We start from the raw sequence: 23,825 nt of genomic DNA on the forward strand, positions 1-23,825 counted from the left end.
CCAGCATGTTCCTGGAAACTGCCTGAGTGCCACAGCATAGGCAGAGCCTTGCTAATTGCAGGCCAGATCTGGGGTTCTGCCTGTATATCTAGTTCTGATACCAGAGTCAGTTAAAACTGAACAAGTTAATGCAATTTAGATTCAGTGATAACGGTCCCAGATAATTCAAAAGCTACATCAGTGAATATTTTGGGGAGAAAAAAAAAGTTAGAATACTGTTTGGACCTTTTTTTTATCACAAATCTGTAATAAAAAAAAATCTTCTAAAGAGGATATGTACTTAGTGTTTGTTTGTTTACATCCATGGAACAAAATGAACAAAAATAATCATTCCAACAATCCAAAACAAGCTGAGATTGGAACAAAATGGCTCTTTGCTGGGAAGAGCTTTTGCTTTTAACATATTTCTATTTTCTAATTGAATCTATCTGTTGAGAATTGTCCAAAAACTCTAACCTCAGAAGGATGGAGTCTGCAGGAAAGGGGCTTCTTAACAGGTTTTAATCATGGGAGTGAAAACACGGCTAATTAAAGAGAGATTTCTAGAAACACAAGCTAATTTACAGCTAACTGTGGATTTCGGAGGCATCGATTGTTTCAATAATCAGCCTAACAGAAGTGAAGTGAACAGGTGAATAGTGTTGTAACTGATGACTTGTTTCCATAGTTAGAATAGGAGTACAACATTTCTGTAAGAGGGAAAATGATTGCTGAAAGCATGAGGAGAATTAGAAGGAGAAATAAGAACCTAAGAGTGGAGGATTTATTAACATAAAAGCGGGTGAAAAAACAAAGTACACATAGTACCAATAGAATCTTTAACTAAGAATTTCAGCTGTTTTGAGTTAATTCGCTGAGTAAACACACTGCATTCTCTAAACAAATTCTGATGCACAGTTCTTACAGAGCCCAACAAAATCTCCAACAGACTTGTGTCTTTAATTAGACTTTGTGCTGGGAAGAAGCTGACAGTGACTTCAGGGGTCAAGATGGAACATCCTATTTATTTTGCTGTCCTTGACATGTATTATGAGAGCATCTTTTCTAAAACAAAAATAGAATAGTCATGGGTCATTGAACTGCTGGGTAAGTGTTTAAAAAATAGGAGTATCTGACTGCCTATGAAATTTACATTTAAATCTAGGAGCAGACAAAAATACCAACTTGATCCTGGCTGAAAAACATGAAGACTTGGTGCATGATAATGGGAGAGGACTAAAAGTTTCTAAAGGTTTTTCAGATCAGACAGATCTGTCAGAAATTCTGCAAGTGTTTTTAGTCTCTTCTCTGACTTTTTTCATATAAAGGTTTTGGCCTTAATAATGGAAGGGAAGATAAACAAAATCAAAGATTTGAAAATTGTTTATTTTCCCATCAGTATTAGGATAAGCAGCAAATTGAACACATGGGGGGATATTTTTCTCTTTCTAGACTGGATCAACTTTCAGTTGGAGTTATGAAAGCTTATTTCTAGCTCAGAAACAGGACCTACTTTTGCCTACTCTAACACTGTCATTAAACAGTAACACTATCTGGCAGCAACAAACAGCACAAAATAAGTGTAGGATTATCCAACAGCATACACAGCTGACAACATTCAAAACCAGCTGGCAAATGTTTGGATTTCCTCCAGATTCTCATAGATGTCTTCCTTATGGCAGACAAAGGTAACAAGTGTAGTAAGAAGGGCCAAAGATCCTCGTTTTTCTCCCATCCCTTGTTTTATCCATCAGAATGATTATTGCTAAGGACACATCATCATTTTCTTTCCTTAAATCTCATAAACTGTTGAATTTGAGGGAGAGATATAATAAAGTTTTTTTAAGATCTTCATAAGCATAGTGCGGGATGGAAAAGAAACACAGTTCCTACATATCTAATTAAAACCTTGCAAAACGATTACACTGAAAATGCATTTCCCTACTTTTGCTTAAAGGGCACTGCGAAGTCACTACTCCAAAACCTGAAGCCTTGATTTATTGTCATCAGAAAAGACCAGAAAAATCCAGAAAACAAGTCCTTAGGCAAAGGACTTGTCTCTTTCATACACCTGCTGCAAAAGGAAAGACTTCAGTCAGGCACCGCTTGACATTAAAACCTGCTTGTCTGCCTAGCAGAAAATCTGTGCTTGATACACAGCCATCGTTGTCTCTGTGCTTGCCATTCATTTAAGACTACCCATAGTTTGTAGCTACAGCTCAAATCAGCAAATGGAAGAAAGGCTTGGCAGCCCTGAATGCACAAAACATGGGGCTCCGCTTCCCTCACACAGCACACTGGTACTGCTGCCACAATTGGCTTTTCTACATGACACTGGTGACAGAAAAATAGAGAATGTATCACCCATCCTTTGATATTACTGATGTGCATCCTCAGATTGGAGGTGTGCTTGTGAGCCCAAGCATGGTTGCTTCTCTCAAATGTGCAGCGTTAGCCCTGTGGTAAACAGTTTCCCTAGTTGTATTCAGTTCCGAAATGCAGACCTGAGAGAGACAGAGATGTTTCCTCTGTGAAACATGGAGACTTCTTGAGTGATACGAGCCCCTTCTATTTATCCACACTTTATTTTTTCTGTATGTTGCTACAAGTGTACAGAATTTTCTAGTTCTTATCAGCAGTGAGGTGTTTCCTATCAACACAGGTGAAAACTTTCAGCTCTTGATCTCACTGTTTTAAGGAGGAGAGATAAAATACTCCCTGGTCATGGAGGTCTTGCTGCTAAGCTGTCCTAGATGACAGAGCTGAAGGACCCTTGTGGAGTGCATCTATACCATTCTGGATGCCAATCAGGAAACAAGATGCTGTTTTTGGTGAACATGATTCTCTACTTGTGGAAATATGTTTTGACACATGCATTTTCAAGACTTTAAGCATGACCAGAAGCAAAAGCCCTAAAAGGGGTTGTGTATTGTAAGATGAGGTCATGTCATTGCTTAGTACTCATGGTATAGCAGGACCTAGGGACCTCAGTAAAACTCAGGCTTTCATTTGAACACTTTTGAGTCCTTTATCCTATTTACCTGTTAATATAGCTCTTATCTCCTGTTTAGCCTCTTGCAACTTTGTTTTTTTTCCCCTTTCTTTCTCAGGGTCTTATCATCTCCTTCTTTGTCTTGTTAGCAGAGAAAGCAGAAACAGTGTTTAATTTATTGGAATTTCAAGGTTTTATTTTGTGACTAAGTTGCAAAGAAAACCCCTTGCTAGGGAAAATTTTCTTTAGCGGCTTCTGTGCCTGTGATAGGAATAGTTTGAGCAGGCAGCAATTTTTAAAGGTAGTTTCTGAATAAACAATTTCACTTGGAATTTCATTTGCTTGATTCCCTGATGATTTTGAAAGCACTGATTGCAAAAGTTATCCTTTGACCTAATTAATACTTTACTACTCTCTTTTGCAAACAGATCTTCATTCTGAACTTGCAGCTCAGCTGCCTCTGTAAACAGGACAGCCCCATAAATCACCCGAGGTCTGAATGAGGAACTGGGGGAGACATAAATGTGCAAGAGAAGAGGAAGGGGGTGAGTTATAAAATTAGCTGGGGCATCCAAGCAGGCCTTTTCCAGGCATTCCCTCCTTGTTAAAAATGCATGGGCTGAGGAAATCCTGGGTAAGAAGCTCTGGCCAGCTCCATGTTCTGTAATGTGATGACAGTGACATGTTGAGAAGCCTTGAGGGAGGAAACCTTTGAGGATATATGAAGGAATAACTGCAGGTGGTGGTGGCCTGGGTGTGCAAAGGCCCATGAGATGCTAAGGCTTCACTAATGTCATCCTCCTCTCCCCGATCTCCCCCAGCACAAGCCCCACTGCTTGTATCCCCTCTGATTCTGAACAGCTGTTTCAGGACCTCTCCTGAATCATCACGCAAAGCCTGTTCCAGTCATAAATGACTAATGAAAGTGAAAGGGGTATGGGACAGGATACGGGTTTCAAAATCTAAAACAAAGTTCTGAGATAAGGGGAAGCTGTGGTCATTCAGCAAGCAAACCTTGGGCTAGGAAGGAATGTTCTAGGGAGAGCAAATCAATGAATAAATAAACAGATAAAGTGCCTATGTGGAGATTTAAATAAGGAGTCAGCTGAACTATAAAAACAGGAAGTCGTTAACATATGAGGAGAAAGAGAGGTTTGTTTTCTGTGCTTAGAGCACTGTCGGCTTGCTGGAATGGAGCAGGATGTGTATTTAGGCTGAGTACTTTCATTTCCACTCATGGGCGCCTTCTGCTCTGAATGGGCTGGGACAGAGAGCTCGTGTGCCGCATAGGCCTGGATAGGCCTGGATGGAGACAGGCAGAGATCCAGCTGTACCTGGGCTAAATGCAGCCAGTGTCAGGCTGCAGTGCTGCTGAGGTCGTCATTTTCATTCCTGGTCTAGCTGCTTGTTTGTTCTTAATTAGCCTTTTTGAAGTGAAATATTTTATTGCAATAATTCTGGTTGTATACACCACTGAGTTGTCAGTCTGGAGGAACACAAAAAGCCAAGAAGGATCTGCACGTATTTGCTTTCAAATTCTAGCTCTCCTGCAACAGAAATCACATTATGTGCTTATTGATTCACACGAATAGCCAAGAACGCTCACATTTTCAAGTGTATTGTATTAAAGGCTCTCCCCCAAATATCCTTAATATTTGTAAGTGTTCCTTGTGAAGAAAAGTTTATGTAACGTGTTTAAATATTTACAGAATACTAAAAAAAGAGGCAAACAACTTAATTAAAATGCTTTCTCAAGTAATTAGGAGCAAATACTTTCCTATCTGCTTTGCATGCTATTTGTCTGGTTCTCTGTTTGATAAAGCCTGCCTGTCTGTCAAACTTTGCTGCAGGTAATTTTTTAGCTCTGTGGGGAAAATCTTCAAAAATTACATCTGAATTTAAAATATTTTGATTATCATTTTTGTTTAGCAAATTCTCCTTTTTACTTCATCTTCTATAGGTCCCAGTAAAGCAGCATCCTGGGAATTTAGGGCCTGAAGATGAAATTCTGCATCAAAGCATTACTGAGTTTCCAAAAACACTCTCTAGAGAACAAACTGAATCAATCTAGAATCAACAAACAGCACAGTTAATTAATGAGTACACCATAAGGGAGCTTTTTTAAACAATGTTGACTGCTGCTGCCTCAGGACCAATAGCACCAGAAGTTATTGCTGGTTTCAAAGACGTGATTCTTAAGGCTCCCCCAAGGCACCTTTTGCTTACATTAGTTATTGACTACAACTTTTCCTCTTATTCACACCCTAGGGAAAGTATACTTGTTCACTAAATTACTTTTTAACTGATGGTTCTTCATGCCAGTAGACTGAGGTAGATCAGGGAAGATGCTATGGTGTAAATAATAGCAGACATTGCACTGCATTACAGCGAAGTGTGAGGAAAACCTTGGAGCTGGACACCACCCAAACAGGGCTTCCAAGAAGACTGAACTGGGAGAGCTGGGGACCAGTGGCACTCGCAGCCAGCTGCAGGTCGTGGTCTTAAACAGTGATGATTCAGGGACTATTTTTCTAGTGTAACTTCTACAATTTCCCCTTTGGGTTACTTTGCAGGAGCAGAAAACATTCCTAAAGTAGGATGTCTGTGATTACCAAACATACTGCAGAAGATAAACAGAGTAGGCCATCACATTCTTGCAAAATGACCTTTTCTTGTTACAGCTGTGAGCTAAGAGTTTAAATTATTATCCAAATAGGGTTGAGCTATCTGGATTGAGTTAAAATTCTATCTTTGCGTAACAGGAAATGCAGGCGCTGGATAAACTCCTTAAATCCCTTTCTAAAGAATGCAGCTGATGATTGCCCTCACCTGAGTCATGCTTTCAGCTCTTCCTTACTGCAACAGCATCCATCATTGACCCAAATTAAGGGGTCTCATAAATGAAAGTGCAAAGTATTGATCTAAATTTGAATGGCAGCATTATATAACAGTAAGTCCAAGAGACTGTGCAAGTAATGGGGTTAGCAATAATCAGTTGGTGTTATTGATTGGATCTAGCTAGAATGTGTTTCCAATCTCTACGTGCTCTTAATAACATTTATCTTCAAATTACCTCTACCGTAAATATTTCAGTGGGGACTCACTGATCTAATGTAAGCTCAAGTTTAGGAATAATTAATGGTCAGGGTTGTGGAATGGAGAATAAAAATAAGATACATGTTCCTGTAGTAGCATTTTTAACTGGATTTTTTAAAGGTGTCATGGGCTGCAGGATAAGGGTGAAGTTGGACAAAGAACTTTGTTTCTGGGGCACTGTATCTACCAAGAGCTCAAGCAGATAGGATGGGAAAGGATCCTGCAGAATTCAGCCTCTGCTCCCAGCATGGTGAGATCTGCTACCAGTAAGGCTAGTGTTGCCTATGACCATGAAGTTAAACTCAGTCATTTAATGCTTTTATGTTTATGTCTAGTCTTCTTAATTTGCTGTAAATTTGAAGAGACTTTTTGCAGAACAGGCAGGGTGACAGGGTGTGACACAGGCAGCCACAATCTGCTGGCAGGGAAAGCCCTCTTGCCACCAAGGCTCAAGCACAGCCACAGGAGCCTGATGCAGCTGGTAGCTGAGCGTGAGGATGAAGTTTCTTTTGATCTCTACTACTATTGCTTTATTTTTTTTAATCCAGTTTCTCTAAGCAAGCGCTGCTGTGCACTTCACATCAGAAAAGCTTTGCCCAGTGACTGTAATCAGAGGGGGATGTTGGTGGCTTCAGTCTCCAATAGAAATCTATTGAGTTCTGCCAGGGTTTCCATGGTGAGAGGGGCACCAAATTTGCAATTTTCTTAAGATGCTCTGGGGCTGATTTTGAAAACATCAGGCAAAAGACACTTCACTCTTGACATTAGGGAGTAGACTATAATTGTGACTTTTTGATGTTACATTTAATCTTATTTAACATATAGAGGAAAATGCATCAGTTGCTTAATTTGCAAACTATTCCACACTTGGTATTGATACATTGAATAATGTATCAGGAAAAAAAGTATATACATAATTTCTGCATGGCTAGGATCTGCTTTAGTTTGTTCTTTGATGTATAATGAAAATCAGGCTCTGAGATATGCATCAGATTATTGCATGCAAAACTTGTAGAAAATCTTATCTGGTTTACCTTCATAAAGTAAAAAGGTAGATTACATTATTATATTATGTTGACCTTATACTGAGAATTTAGTCTGTCAAATATTGTTAATGTTTTCTTTGCATCTGTTGTAGAAATAAACAGAAGCATTACTTTTGGAGTGACCCAAGGCATCAGGCTTGAGTCTCCAACGTAGATGTGAAAGAATCCACGTTCAATTATCACATATCTCAAAATTTCCAGTATGTCACTGGGTTTTGTGGCATCATCTGCTGTCCTGTCTAGTCTGCTTACAAGTGAGCAACACGACGTAGACTTCTCCAGGTCCCTACAGTGAGCTTCATCTTTGATTTTTCTCAATGGGACCTTCTCATCTCCTGTACAATCATGGCTATGATAAGTTGACTTGTACCCAATGCTGTGCTCTGCTCCTGTATTTCTGCCCTCCTGTGTTTTGTGGCCTATAATTATTGTAAGGCCTTGGAAGAGTATTTTATGTACAATTTGTCCAACTGATTCAAGTGGAGTTGTGTATCTGGCTCACTAAGTTTCATGTTGCTTAATAGGGATGTTGCTGCTGACCTTACCAGCAAACTATCTACGTACTTTCAGTAAATCTTGTTTATACCATTAACTCCAGAAGTAAAGGTCTGCTTTTCCATGATCATAGGTAACTGTAACTGGCATGGAGAATTTATTTAATTTTCTTGAAGGAATAGGGCTGATGTGCTTTTATTAATCTCCTTACATATAGGGAGTTTGTCTGAGGTTTCTGGATATAGCTGAGTACAAATACTTGGCAGGGGTGAATGGTAGCACTCTCTGGACTACTCTACCTCCAAATTAAAATCTGCAAAAACTAAGATCTCCATATCCTCATAGGAATTATTTCAGACAGAAAAGGGAAAAATCTGGGCTTTTGATTCTGCAGGTCAAGAATTCAAAAGTTATGTACAACACCAGATCCAATGCTAGATCCTTAATGGATTGCTGATGTTTCACAAATACAAATTATCTTTTAACTCAACCCAGATTCTGGGATCTCCACAACTTCCTGAAAGCCTATGACAGTTTTTCTCTGAAGCCTGTGGTTGAGGTTTGAGGTTCAGCCTCAACACTCCTATTGGCAGACTGCATCATGTGGCAGTGCCATTCTTGAAGTGCTGACTGGGCACAAGCTGATCCAGCTAGTTCTGATTCTCTGAAACTTTCCAAGAGAACTGTCTTTCTATAGCAGATTTTATGACATGTCAAGTATTGTCCATGCATGCAGCTGTAAGGTCTTGCTAAATCAAACATTGCTTATCTTCTCTCTGCTAACACAGAGCTATACATAAGTATATATGGATAGAACGAGTCTGCATTCTAACTAGTTGACAGAAAACTGTGAATCCACACCTCATTTGGAACAAACTCTGTCAAGCATATTAGTAGTTGACTCTGCCATGAAGGTGGATGGAATGAAGGACTGTACAACACAGCCAGTTATTCTGAACTAGTGGAAAATAACCTGTGGCTTCAGCTTGTAGCTGAACTAATACCTCTTAATTACAAATAACTGAATATCAATATTGACCCACAGTCTGTAACAAGACCCTAGGAAATTCCTGACAAATCTGAGCTGTCAAGCATCATGACATTTCTGAAACATGTTCTAATTCTCTGTTTCAACAATGGGGATTTACAAAGCTGAATCAGCCAGAGAGCCCGGGACAGCTAACTTCCATACAATCCTTTGCTGTAACCACTTGGCAGAGAAAAGTTTTGGGTAGTGTTCTTGCTGCCTGACCGTTTGCTTGTTTGTTTATTTTCTTGTACAACATCAAAATGCTTCAACATTATAGCTGTGAGAGTTTGAAATCCTATTTGCAAGTCAAACTGTTTCAAAGTAGCCCTGAGGGGAAGGAAAACAAATATTCCCTTAACCTTCATTCTAATTATATCAGTCATTAAAACACAAGGAACAAAGGACAGTGTTTATTAAAACTCCCTTTTGTTGATAGCTCTTCTTTAAAGTGTGATTCATCCCAACAGCTGTTTAGTGGAAAAAATCTTTGTGGAAGGGAGGAAAAGAAAGCTTCTAAATAAAGATCAGTTAGCAAAATGTGTGGTTTTTTTGGTTTGTTTTTTTTTTTTGTTGTTTCTTTTTTTAATATTCAGATACTCCTTACAATCTTCCATACTGTTGTTAGAGAGAAGAGTTACTTTAAGAATGCATTTCCATTGCAGCTCTCTGCAATTGTCTGACTTTATGTAGTCTACTTAAATGCACATTCCTGATGAAATCCCTGAGTCTTTGGTAGTTGCTGGTAAGACCTGGAACTGGCACTGTGTTCTTCAGACTAGCAAATAGGAGCAACAGGAATGGTTTCTTCCCACTGAAGGCTTAATTTCTCTTTGCTGTGACAACTCTTGATTCAATAATTAGATATTAATTTTTTTATTTCTTGAAATTTTTAGTTCAGCTGCCTCTTCTTCAAACAATGAAGGGGGCTGGACAGTCTTCTGCTCTAAATATATTAACTTTTTCTATAGTTCTCTTCTTCACTGCAAGTTTCAGCTTCAAAACAGAGGCAGATGTGCTAGGTTTGTGACCTAAGTGTCTTGCACTGAGTTCAAAATGTCCATGTTGTGCTTTGGAAAGATCAGTTTCAGGCATTTCAGGCTATCTGATGATCCATGGGGACTGATAGGAGAAGAGGAATGCTGCTTTTTAGCCAAGGTTTGCAGTAGCATGGAGACTTCTTTGTTAATTAAATAGCTTTCCACAGTGGTGACTAGATCAGGCCGCTGTTCTCAGTTCCTACAGCACTTTATTACTGAAGATAGATCTGGAACCCTTTATTAGGTTCAGTTTTCACTTTTAGCTTTCCAATTGGTAGGCTTTCTTATAATTAAGAGCTGTAAAACTCCTAGTAACTTCAGTATTTCCTCTAGAGGTGATTCCTGTTTCCACTTTCGCTTTCATAGTCAACAGAAACTATCATAAAGATTTGGAAAACAGTGTAGATATTTTAAGCAATATGTACCTCTACAAAAAAAAAAAAAAAAAAAAAAAAAAAAAAAGTGGAAGTTTAGTAAACTACTAGACTGTCTAGTATAGACAGTAATAATTAGCTTCCCTGTCTTGGTGTTTATCCTACGAGGTTTCCAGCTGACTTACAGGCTGACTGCTACAGGCAAAAAGAAGCAGTCAGAGCAATTGCCATGGGAATAAAGGGTTTTGGCTCTGAGAGAGGTGCTGTGCAGTACATCTCTACTGCATGGCACCTGTCTACCTTTGTATGGAAATACACGTTGCTCTTGATGAACATGACAATGATAGCATATGCTGTTGAGGTTGTCCTCCTAAGTTGGGGAATTCTAGCAAGTAGGTTACAGAGGCTTGTCTAAAATCCAGGTCACACCTGACACAAGGAAAGACAAAGGAGATTATTTCTGGGAAGCTACGGGTCCCAGCAGTAAAAGAGAGAGTGAGAACAAGCTCCTTAAGTCGAGTTCTTGAGGCTCCATGGTATACAAGTGTCAGCTGGTATCTTGAACTCTGTCATGTTTTGTGGCTGTGAGCATGAAGACCATTCAGACTGAAAAGAGCATGACAAGAGTACCAAGTGTAGGGCTGATGGTATGTAAACAAATCACTCGGGGAGCAGGTGGAAGGCAGTGGGGGCCAAGCACCTTAACCCCACTCCAAGCACATCTACTGCTCCAGCAGCAGAAGGTGGTTGCAGTGCAGTGCCAGGAATCCCAAGGCAGCTCAGAGCTACAGCTCTGACATGTAGAGCCCTGTCATTGGGTAGAGGCTGAGGCTGCCAAAGCATTTCTGCTATGCTTAAAATTTCTTCTTCTTTCAGTAGAGGGATGGAATCATTTACTCTTGGCCTCTAAGACAAAAGTGGGTAGGGAGTTAGAAATTCTCCTGAGCAATGTGCTGTAGAGGAATATTGAGACTGAAAGGATCAGAAGCTGGCTTCTGTATCTAACTTCCTGGAGTTACTTAGTAAATGTATCTTATCTCATATAGCAAAATAGTTTTGATTTATCTTTTTTCTATGTCTGTGTCTATTTTCCTTAATGAAAAGACTATGTAAATATATAAATGAATTGATCTATTTTAACAACAAAATATGATCAGATACTATTAGTATTATTGATATCTGCTGTGAATGCAGGCTTGCTTTTAAGATCTCCTTTGTTACCTGGCAGGATGGAATACCTGGTTACCTGGCCACCTGGAATATCTGTTGATTTGCACCACCCTATTCTATATCTGCTGTATCCATTGCTTTTTTCAGTGAATATCAGAGGATATAATTTGGTTAAGACAGATTTATATTACTGGAGAGCACAATTATTGTACAATATATGTTGTACGATATAAAATACCACGCATCAAAAATCACAAATAAAAAGGCTCTGAATTTTACAAAGTCAGAGGCTGAATGGATGGAATAAGAGAGAAGCCTTCCACTAGAACTCAAAATTAAGGAAAATTATATTGAAGACAAAATGCTTGAGGTTGTCTAAATACACACATCAAGTAAAGGTTTTTTCTTGTTTGTTTAATTGGGTAATTAATAGATTCTGTTGGTGCTGACACGGATAGTAGTGCACTCAGTTCTGGTTGGATGAAGGGCCTTATTCCTTGAAGGCAGGTTTCTGTAGAGAAAGAAAGAAAGCACTTCAGATTTTGAAAATCAGTGGCAGAACTCAAACAATCCCAAATTACGTATATTCTGAAAAATAAATATGACCTAATTAAAAATGTGAACATAGAGGTAAAAGCACCAGTTGCATTCCATAATTGCCAGCAGTCAATGTTATTGCATGCAGAAAATTGACTAGCACATCCAGTATAAATTATTGATGTACTTATATTGACTTATTTTGACTTTGATGGATAGAAAATGTGACACTATTGTAATATACATATTGTATTAATAACATAACTAATCAAATATAATTTTTAACAAACTATGACATAAGGCCTTAAATTATTGATGGAGAACAGTTTAGAGATGGTTAGTGCATTAGTTGAATGTGTTCATTTCACTGACCATTTGGTCTGGTCCCATCTGCCATGAGTTAGCTTCCTCATCTCTCTAGTACCCATTCAGGTGCATTTGGAGCAGCTGGGATATTAGTTCTCTGTGGAGAAATAAGATATCACCACAACTCGCCAATGCTCCCTGCAGTTCCATGTTCCCCAGCAGCCTCTTCAACAATAGGACAAGGCCCTTCTCAGTTCCAGGTCTAATAATTTAATCTCATAAAACAATGTAACTTAGTCCCTTAGAGGGCTTTGCCTTATTAATAAAAAATGCGGGCATACAATTTACACTGTTACAGTGACATTCTTCATATTGTGGTTTGTTTGTTGTTTTTTTTGTTCTTTTTTTTTTTTTTTTCTATCAAAAGCTTCTAGAAAAACCTTAAAAAAAGGAATTCAGTCAAGGATATAATGTGATCTCTTGAGCTCATGGGCCTAGGATTACATCATGAAAATTAGGAAAGACTTGGAATAAAGTAGGAAGTGTATGTGAGAGCTGGTTGGGGGTTCCACACTGAAGGGAATATTTTGTTATTAATTCTTTAGTTCCATGATTCTAGAAACAGCAGAAACAGCAAAATGAGAAAAGCTCACTGCTGAGCTATCTTTGCTGTTGAACATTGTAATAGCAAATATGCCATATAGGTTTGATAATAATAATAGCATAATTTAGCAATCTGCTGGATGACAAACCAAGACGATGTGGATTTCTGCTCTAAAACAAGTGGCTTCCCCTAACTTTTACTTAAGCTATGCAGTGCAAACTGGCTGTCTGCTGCATGCAGTGTGTGCAGGCTGGGCTCACTTCCAGGGAAGTTTTAAGTCAGAAGCTGTTCTTTACTGTTAACCCTTAGATAGTATCTAGAGAGGAATGTCAAGCTAAACAACTGAATGCAAGCTTAAACAAGACATTAGCTGATAGCAGGCAGCTCTTGAAACAAAATACTCCTTGTTGTCAAACATTACTTGGGGTGGTGGGAAATGATGCTCATCAGTGGACAGCTTACAGGAGCTTCCAGAACACCCCCTCTCACCCGCTGTTATTTCTGCTCTATGCCTACTATGAAAATGCCTATGTTTTCTGGCACTGGTTTTCAGCCTAGGCACATCCTCTTTCTGCTTAAAGAATTATATATATATATATGAAATACTCCCACATGGTCTGCTAGACTGGATCAGTGTGCCCATCTCTGTAGCACTCCCTGTGCTTTCAGTGGGTCTCTGCCTTAGTTTATATGTAGCCAGCTAAAAGACTTCAAAAGCTGGAGAGTCAAAAGACTCCAGCTTTGATAGTTACCAGCAGCACTCCAGGCACTAGTCAGAGGGTGAAGTCAGCCACTGAATGAACGGAAAGATATGTCAAATAACTCTTTGATTATTTCTGCCAAAAAGTTACTTATTTTTGTGATCCCATAGTAAAAGAGTATATGATTTCCATTGTTCTTCCCTTAAGTAGGCTGCAATTACTGTTCTTATCAGAGCAGAAGGAGGCGGATCTGAAAAAGCAGAGTAATTTCAGGATATATTAAAATGGCAAGCCACTGTTTATAGCAGACCCAAGAGCAAGCGGAGAAAAGGTAACTGGTATTTCCACGTGGCTCCAGATAATCAAGGTAGCAATTCTGCCTTGTCTACTGTCTGAAAATAATCCAAAAAGAACTTCTCCAGAGCAAGGTTTTCTGTCCTCCTCACAAATGAGAACTTATGAAGTGCAACCGGGAGACAATACATCTCCTCTGTTGCATGATTTATCTGATGTGACTAATGCACAATGCAGGAAGCTGTGATGGGATTTCTAGTTTCCAGATTCAGTGACACAGAGTGAGATGTCTGTGGTTCTCCAGCTCAGCCATTTGCTGGGGGAGTGTTTGGGAACTTCTCAGAGCACAAAATAGACTATTTCCCTTTTGATGAAAATGCCACCCTTGGTTCCCTATCCTTGTCAGACATGACTCTCAGGGTACATTTAGTCTAGGTATTTGGAAGAAATTCATTACTGAGAGGGTGGTGAGACTCTTGAACAGGTTGCCCAGAGAGGTTGTGAATGTTTCCTCCCTGAAAACATTCAAGACCAGGCTGGATGGGGCTTTGAGCAACCCGGTCTAGAGGGAGGTGTCCTTGCCTATAGCAGGGGATTGGAACTACATGATCTTAAAGGTCCCTTCCAGCTCAAACCATTCTATGATCCTATGACTCATAAAAGCACTTCTGAAGAAATGATTTCTCCTCAGTACACCAGATGTACAAAAATGGATGAGCATTTTCACTTTTTTCTTTTTAAACAATGAAAAGAGTCCATTTTCCACGAGACAGCAAAACCATCACATGTAGGCTCTGTAGAGCATTCAAATATCTTAGATAGAACATAGCTGTGATATCAGTATGAGATTCTAGGAAGCATAGTACAAAGTACAGAACAGACAAAAAATTGTTTTCCTACTGCTGCTGGCAAAAGTAGTACTTATTTTGGTATTCTAACTGCTAGAGAACATATGATCTCCAACTGTTTCTTCCAGAAAAATTAGAAATTGTCAAGTGGCATTCTGCCTTCTTCCCAGATTTCATGGAAACAGCTGCCTACAATTTTGCACTGCCTCACCCTTCTGCTGGAGCCTGGTGTTTAGTCATAGAATCATAGAATGGCCTGGGTTGAAAAGGACCTCAAAGATCACCTAGTTTCAACCCCCCTGCTATGTGCAGGATCACCAGCCACCAGACCAGGCTGCCCACAGCCACATTCAGCCTGGCCTTGAATGCCTCCAGGATGGGGCATCCACAACCTCCTTGGGCAAACCTGTTCTGACACGTCTCCATGCTGTGAGTGAAAAACTACCTCCTAATATCTAATCTAATCTATCTAAGCAATTCCCCCCTGTCCTATCACTATCTACTCTCATAAACAGTCATTCCCTCTCCTGTTTATATGCTCCTTTCAAGTACTGGAAAGCTGCAATAAAGTCTCCCCTGAGCCTTCTCCTCTCCAAGCTAAACAATCCCAGTTCCCTTAGCCTTTCCTCATAGGAGAGGTGCTCCAGCCCTCTGATCATCTTAGTGGCCTTCCTCTGGACCCGCTCTAAGAGCTCCACATCCTTCCTGTACGGAGGGCCCCAGGTCTGGACACAGATGGGGCCTCACAAGAGCTGCGTAGAGGAGGACCATCCTCTCCCTGATGACCACCTCTTTTTTAATGTAGCCCAGAACACAGTTGGCCCTCCAGGCTGCAAGCACAAGCTGCTGGCTCATGTCCAGTTTCTCCTTCACCAGGACCCCTACATCCTTCTCCACAGGGCAGCTCTCACAGAGCTCTTCCCCAGTCTCTATAAATACCTGAGATTGCTCCGACCCAAGTGCAGCACTCTGCACTTGGCCTTATTAAACCTCATTAGGTTTTCAAGGGCCCACTTCTCCAGCATATCCAGGTCCCTCTGGATGGCTTCCCTTCTTTCCAGTGTATTGACTGCACAGCTCAGCTTGATGTCATCTGCAGACTTGCTGAGGCTGCACTTGATGCCATCTTCTACATCATTAATAAAGACACTGAAGAGCATAATCGCAGGCTCATGTTTTTGCACTTCTATTTAAACACCATCTACGTGTTTTTAGTCTAGGCAGAGTAAAACTTTCTGCAAGGACTTGAAATTAAGGGCAAGAAATGTGTAGTACGATTGTCAGAATACACACGAAGGAAGACTGAGGTGTGATGCTCCAGGTTTGAATCAAAGGGTTTATCCGTATTGGTAGAAGTTATTAAATATTTGTACAATTTCACAAATATACAACATGAACAGCCTAATTCATGGAAAGAAGATGGGAAAAGATCTGTAGTGTTTTTCCTTTTTTCTTCTTAACTATATTGTTTATGATTAAATTCCTTGTTCCCATGTCAGAGAAAGTTATGTCTCTTGATTGTCTATCTGTATACTTAGCTTAAAGCAGATTTCTCATTGTTATCCAGATCAGTCTGTGGCTGGGGCAAGATTTATGTTCCTATATATTTGGTTAATGATACATTCTCAAAATTATTCCTGGTTATTATTGGTACCTGACTGCAGTATTCCTAGAGAAGCTTTCAAACCTGAGGTAAAATGTTGTGCAGAGCAGTTTTTGCAAAACAAGCTTAGTTTTAAAGGAGACTCTTTCAAATATTAAGATTTCTCTGTGATAGACACCAGGTAGATACATGTAACTGATCTTTACATGTTATAACTTTGGAGATAGGAATGAAAACTGACTCCTGTTTCATATTTCAGGTGAAAGTTGTAGCGCTGTCTCTCTTTGGAGGTGACTTTGTAATTTCTGCATAGAGGACATAAGGACATACAGTGCAGTCCCTTCAGGTTTCAGTGTTATAAGACATACAGCAATGTGAAAGCATTAGTTTAACTTCAGCAGTGTCTTATGCACAGCATGCAATCTAGAAGAGATCTCAGAGTGGGATTTATTTACCCATACAGGCTGTACAGATTAAAGCTCCAGAACCTATTCAGAAATACTGGCCCAAATCCTCTGCCTTGCTGGGAAGGGTGATAATGGGCAGCTCACATTTCACTGAAGGTCCTTCCCACTCACACAGCAGTGACAGCACTGTTCTGTCTGTCAGCCTCCCGTGGCTCAGTTTTAAAAAGTACATCTGAAAATCTGCTGTGATTTTATATGCAGATATCTGAGTCTTTTGCAATGGATACATGGAGACGGAAAGGGTGTTGTGCCCTGGCCTGTGTTCTGCTAAGCAAAATGGGCCCATCCTTTGCCTCAAGCAGGGATGTGACATCTTACAATAAAGATATGTCCACTTGGTACCAGATGAACATGCAAATACAAGCTAGATAGTTCCCATGACAGGGAAAAAAAATCATGTTTTCTATATTTCTATATTTCAGTGTCTTCTCATGCTAAATAACATGAAATTATATCATCTAATGCTTTAGCAGCTTTTGAAAACATAAAAAAAAAATCACTGGGTTTGTTTGGTCAACACAGATGAAAAATTAAAAGGAAGCTAAAATCCTTTTTGTTGATTTTGCTCAGTTTACTGATCCAGCGAGATGCTGCCTAACTTTGAGTATCTGCTGAGGAATAGGGTTTTTTTGAATAGCATATAATGAACAAGGTAATATCTAGAGTTACTGCAATCTCAAATCACTAATTTGTTTTAATGTAACTCAACCCCTCCCAAGATTGCTTCAGAACTACATCAGGATTTGAAGTGCTAATGCTTGCACTGGGATGTTTGCATTAGCAAATAAATCTGGGAAAATGAACGTGTCCATTTGTCTGCCTTGCAGGGATATTCCTGAGGAGGCAGCTGCATGCTGTTCTGTTTCATTGTTTTGTTTTGGGTTTAACCAGCTTGGCTTCCTTTTCAGTCATGCTGCAGGACAGGAAGGCTACATTTCAGTGGTAAAAAATAATTCTTTTTAGCCAAAAAAATGTGTAGGTGCCACCATGGAAATTGCAATGGTATGCAGTGCAGCTCTATTTACAGTAGGATGGAACATAAAAACAAATGACAGAAAACCAGTCATCTTCACTTCACTTTTGAGTTCCACCAGTCAAAGCATCCGATGAGATCATAGTGATTTTTATTGCTTTACACCTTCTGAAAGTGCTAGAATTCCATTCATGAAGTCTAAATTTCCCAGGACCAATAAGTACCAGTGTGTATCGCTTGAAAATGAAATTTTCAGAGGCAGCTCAAATAAATTGTTCAACTCAATGCCATGCTAAAATATGACTCAGACATTCAACATCCAGAATTATACTGAGAAGTCTTAAGCAGGTGGTGAAATTTATGCAGCAGATTGATTATGTATTCGATGAAAAGATGACGCTTCAAGCTTTCATGGGAAAATTGGTGGGAAAATAGTAGAAACAACTTAAATGAAGTAGAAGCGTGAAGTCTTCTTTTTAAAATTGATATGTGATCTTTGAAATTATGTAATTTAGGGGATTAACCTCAGGAATCTCATCTTTAGGAAATGTTTCACTGACAAATGAGACAGAAAAAAATCAAAGAGCTGTAAGTAAAACTTCTTTACTTTGATGGCGACAGGGCACTGAGACAGGTTACTTGGAAGGGCTGCAGAGTCTCCTCTGGAGATACTCAAAACTTGTATGGACACATTCCTGTGCAATCTACTGCTGGGAACCTGCTTTAGCAAGGGGTTGGACTAAGTGATCCCCTGAGGTCCCTTCCAACTCCTATAGCTCTATAATTCTGTGGCTTAGTGATCTGATTTTGTTTAGATATCAATTGAGGTGACTGAAAGAACAAACGAGAAGAATATTAAATGCTATTTTCAGGTAATTGACTGAATCTGGGTGAAGGCAGATCTAGAAAAGAGGTTGTGTTGCTGCAAATGTGTGTAACTTCTACATGTGTCCTCTCTAGTCTTTGCCAAACAGTGGATATTTCTCTCTTGTGTCCGTTTTCAGAAGCAGGAATAAAACAAAGGCTCTTAATTTTTACTTGAAAATTGGATACTGCCACCATTCTTCCATTGTTTCATAGACAGATGATGCCACATAAAAGCTATTACATTTTCTTAAGGGATTTCTAGGCCAGGAGGTATCTTGTCTGATTTTGATTTCAGTTTTCAGCTGTTTTCAAAGGACAGCAGCACATTCAGCCTCCTAAAATTATGGTGTCTTCTTCCTTGGTGTTGAAAAGAACAAACTATTTCTAGACAATTGGTTTGGATTTGGGCATCGAACTTATGTTGGTTTGCATTAAATGAGATGTGCCCCATCCTTCCTGAAGATGAACTATGAGCCAATTGCTTGAAAATCTCAGGTATGAAACTAAACAAGTGCTTGAAACACACAGGCTCCTTCTTTTGCTCCTCAGAGTGACTGAATCTGTTACCCTGTAAGTACCTTCAGAGATAGATGTTTGCCACTTTGTGTCTAACTACAATTACTGCTAGCAAGAGATGTATGTGGCTATTGAGACCAGAATATACCCCAGTCTCAAATGTCTGAATTATTTTTACTTTGAAAGGAGTATGATTAGTTGTAATGAGAATTCAGGATTCAATGAAGGTGAAGTAGCTTAATGGTGAGAATTTAGTGCACTTTTACAATCTGATTACCTTAAAATATCTCAACTTACAGCTTTTTCAAGCAGACATAATGGACCTCATTCAATAAGTTTGCTTAACCAGGTGTTACTTGCAGAGAAATATTACCATTCTTCTAAAAATAAAATATTATGTTTCTGTGTATTACTACTGGCCTTTTTCCTTTTCTTTCTATGAGAAGGATTTCTGATACAGCCCTACAATTCTTTTATCTATTTCTTTAGTTCACTGCAACTAAAGTGACTGGTAGAACTTGCTCTCCCACAGTTTGTTATTCATATATTTCTGATGATCATAGTAACTTGGAGTTATTTCAGCTTCCATAGGTGCCATCTGGCAAAAATAGCATATAGGAACCAAGAAAGTTTTGTCCTTCTGTGGAAATATGGTCCTAATGAATGAAAACAGGACTGAGACAGTGAAAGACAGACCTTTTAAATCCAGCCTTGACTTTTACTTGTTACATTATTTTAAGCAGCTTTTTTCTGCTGCTGCCTAAGGTTCTGAAAAACAGAGCTAATGACACCTCATATTTCAGTACTATATATATATCTACATATATACTGTGTTTGATAAATACCTGTATCAAATACCTAACAAAGAAATCAATTTTTCCATGTTTAAAGGCAAAGGCCAGAAAGAACACAATAACTGCTATATTGTTATTGTAGGAGGGTGTGAGAACCCAGAGAAGTCTTTCACCTGAGGTTTATGTTATACTGCCTAGTGCTACACATCTGTCTACACATAAACAGAGACTTGTCTCTCTACACTAACTCAAACTTCCTAATCATTAGTTTTTCAGTTTACATCAGCTGAACCTGAAAGCAGCACTTCCACTAGTCTGAAAATAATGTTTAAAGAAGGACTGCATAGTCCTTTAGGAGGACTTGGGGGTACTGGTGGATGGCAAACTGGATGTGAGCAAGCAATGTTCTTTCACAGCCCAGGAAGCCAACCATATCCTGGGCTGCATGCAAAGGAGCATGGCCAGCAGGTGGAGAGAGGTGATCCTGCCCCTCTACTCTGCACTGGTGAGGCCTCACCTGGAGTACTGCATCCAGATGTGGAGACCTCAATACAGAAGAGACATGGACCTCTTGGAGCACATCCAGAGGAGGGCCACACAAATGATGCAAGGGATGGATCACTTCTCCTATGAGGACAGGCTGAGAGAGCTTGAGCTGTTCAGCCTGCAGAAGAGAATGCTTTGGGGAGACCTGATAGCAGCCTTTCAGTATCTAAAAGAGGGCTATAAGAAGGAAAGGGTGAGACTCTTTAGCAGGGCCTACTGTGACAGGACAATGGGAAATTATTCCAAACTAAGAGAAGAGAGATTTAGGCTGGATATAAGGAAGAAGTTTGCTTACAATAAGGGTGGTGAGGCACTGTTACAGGCTGCCCAGAGTGGTGGTGGATGAACCCATCCCTGGGGACACTCAAGGTCAAGTTGGACGGAGCTCTGAGCAACCTGATGTAGATGTAAGTGACCCTGGTTCATTGCAGGGGGATTGGACTAGATAACCTTAAAATATCCCTTTCAAATAAAAGTATTTAATATTTTACGATCTTTCCACTGAATATATAGGGGCACTCTTAGTCTAAAATTAAGGAAAAAGTTAGAGTAACATAAAGTAAAATGAAACTTTCAGTTTGCATGAAAATATTGAAAAAGTAGTAAGGATATAAGAACAGTAAATAGGAAAAATCATTTAAATACGTATAAATACGTTCATTTTCAGTCTAAAAATGATGTAATTGATGTAATGAAAGGTCTATAGAGAATTTTAAATACCTGTTTCTTGATAGAAAATGCAGACAAGAATAGTGAGGGTGTGAACCATATAAATGCCTGGCTGATGGTATCATCATGTGAGAAACACCTTATTATTGAACAATCTGATATCCTGTGCAGAAGTATTAGTCCAAATAAATGACTAGCATGCTAGGGACAACAAAAATCTGTCATCTCACTTTATCAGCATCTATCACTAAGGTTTTTCAGTGTTGCTAATTAGTATGAAACTGACAGCCTATGGAATGTAGGTGAGTAAAGCATGAAAACCTGTAAAATTTTGTAAGAACAAAAAGATTTTGATTATAATGAAATTTCCCTTTGTTTTTCAGGTTGTGATAGAGCTGCTAAAAAGAAAGAACAAAAACCCACATAACTAAAGGGATATGTAAATACTACAAGTTCTCGCCTTCCCTGTATTAATTGTACTACAAATTGAATCTCGTTGTCCATACTCAAACATTCAAATTGATCAAAGTTTTGTCTGACTAGTAGGAAAGACTACAGTTTGACAATACCTGTCAAGTAACACACTTTTAAAAGAGGAGGTGTGCTCTGCCATTTCGATTTGTTGCCTCTTAGTCCATGTAGCAGAAAGAAAAGCTAGCTAGCACAGACACTGAAATGATTAAACCACTGAAATCCAAAACAGATTCAAGATGTTTGGAAAAAGCTTTAAAGGCAAGTATTGTGGTGCCTTAACTGTAAAGGAGAATGTGCTAAATGGTAATGTGACAAGCGTAGTTGAGAACATCCTTTGACTATTGTTGCTTGAGAAGACTTAGGATCCAGGTCATTCCTTATTCATATCAGAGAAGTCACTGGAGTTACTCTGCCTTACTGATGGTGTCATTAGAAGTAGGACATCAATCCCAACTTTAAACTTGCTTTACATTATGATCTGAGTTTTCTTTTTTCTTATATATTTAGACAGTGAACTTTTATTGTTGGAAATAATTGTCATTAAGAGTCAACTTGTGGATAAGATATTTCAGGTAATATTACTTGTAACATTGTAATATTGCTCTTTCTTTTGAAGCCTGTCATAACTTGTGAATGGTCAAAGAAACTTTCCTACAATCCCTGTGCCATACATCCGTATAAGCATATAAATATAGGCATGTATATGTTTTTGAAAGAGCTTTTAGTGATTGGCGAGGCCAGCACCATCCTTAACAAGCTTGTTTTAGTCTATTACTTCAAATTAATTTTTCAAGACTGGAGCATTAGAGAGTATGTCTGCTGGGACTGCAGTTGGAAAGACAAGTCTGCAGGCTAGGCTATGAAAGAAAAACAGCACATAAGGAAAGAAAACTGCCTAAAGGAAACACACTTTTGTTTGAATAGCAGGAAAGAGGTGAGAGGCAACCAGTAGATATAATTCTTGATTTAAAAAAAGGAGAAGAAAAAATCAAAACTGAGGGAAAGATACAGATCCTCTGTGATATCCCAAACTTAAACAGAGGCTTTGCCTGCATTAGCCTATTTTTCTTAGCACGGTTGACTTTCAAGAGGATCTGGTGGAAAAACAGCAACAACAACAAAAAAAACCTTATTAACTCTAAAACTGCAAATGCTTTTGGGGATTGTACCCTGACCTACAACAGATATACATCATGGGGGGCAGGGGATGGTGTAGCTGCGTCTTCAGCCCTCCAGTTTGGTACATCTTCTGTGACATAAGGAAAGGAAATGTCATGTTGCATATGGCTTTGTGCACCTATCAAATTTTTCTCATCATGTTCTGAGTACCCAGAAAATTTCCAGATTATCATCTGAACACAAAATATTTCTATTCATAGGACAGAATAGTAGAAAAAAAAAAAAATAACAACCTGGAGACTGTCGAAAGTATTCTGAGATTGTTTGCTTGATTATTTTCATTGTCCTTCTGATTTCTGGACTTAAATGCTCAATGTCACAAGAGTCAAGTGCAATGAAAGCAGGTAGTGTGCAATATTCCTAAATTAAGTACTTCCAACAGAAATATCTGTCCTTGCCAGCTGCCTGAGCCTCAGACACTTTATGATGTCTTTTCCAGGTCCTCATACTTGCTCTGTGGTTGTTTCCATGGACTCAGCTGCTTCCAGAGGCCCCAAGGAAACCAAAGTCCGAACCCTAATGTAATACTGGGAACAAACAGCAATGGAAACATTGAAGAGATTTGTATGTATCTGTCATGTCCCAGACCAAGTTCAACATATTATCATGAGCTCCAGTTCTTTGTACTTTGATGCAGGTAAAAGGATCTGCTTTTTGCTCCAGATCCCTTTCTTTTATCTCCCTCTGTGCTGAGCATATTACCTGTAGTTCTCCAGGTTTTGCTCCAATATGTGAACTTCCACTTTCAAACTCATGCTTTCATCCCAATGTTAATCTTGTTTTACTTCTCTAGAAAATATATTACTAATTTAGCCAGTATATACCACACATTTAATGTGTAACATTAAAAAAAACCCACCAACTAACTATGACTGAACAATAGTTAATGTGACCCTCATAATTCTCTTCCAGAGTCAAGAGAAGCAGCTCAAACTTACACAGCCAAAAATGAAGTACAAAATGAAACATCATAAAAATGAATAGAAGTTGGTAAGGCTACTATTTTGATCTAACAAAGAAATCTACCTAGAGAAATCTGTGAAAGTGCATCTATTCTCCGTCATGTAATTCTTTGTGGAAGCACCAGCTCAGAGTACGTACATGCATACACACATGTGTGTAGAGGCACTTTAAATGCGTTAATTGTACACTACTCTCTTTCTCTCCCAAAGGTAAAATGGGAATCATTTGAATAGATTGCTGTCAATTCAGTGGTCTAAACACTTAA

General features: G+C 39.1%; 1 long non-coding RNA gene across 1 annotated transcript; it reads left to right on the top strand.

Annotated features, from left to right (window-relative positions):
• Positions 1 to 3,435: 3,435 nt before the first annotated feature.
• Positions 3,436 to 23,609, top strand: LOC107310218 (uncharacterized). The gene is made up of 3 exons (XR_001553520.3): positions 3,436 to 3,516; positions 23,037 to 23,234; positions 23,510 to 23,609. It is a non-coding gene; the product is annotated as an uncharacterized LOC107310218 (long non-coding RNA).
• The last annotated feature ends 216 nt before the right edge of the window (positions 23,610 to 23,825 follow it).

Source organism: Coturnix japonica, chromosome 2 (assembly GCF_054131305.1).
Source record: "Coturnix japonica strain WE chromosome 2, WE-NBRP24, whole genome shotgun sequence".
Lineage (NCBI taxonomy): Eukaryota > Metazoa > Chordata > Aves > Galliformes > Phasianidae > Coturnix > Coturnix japonica.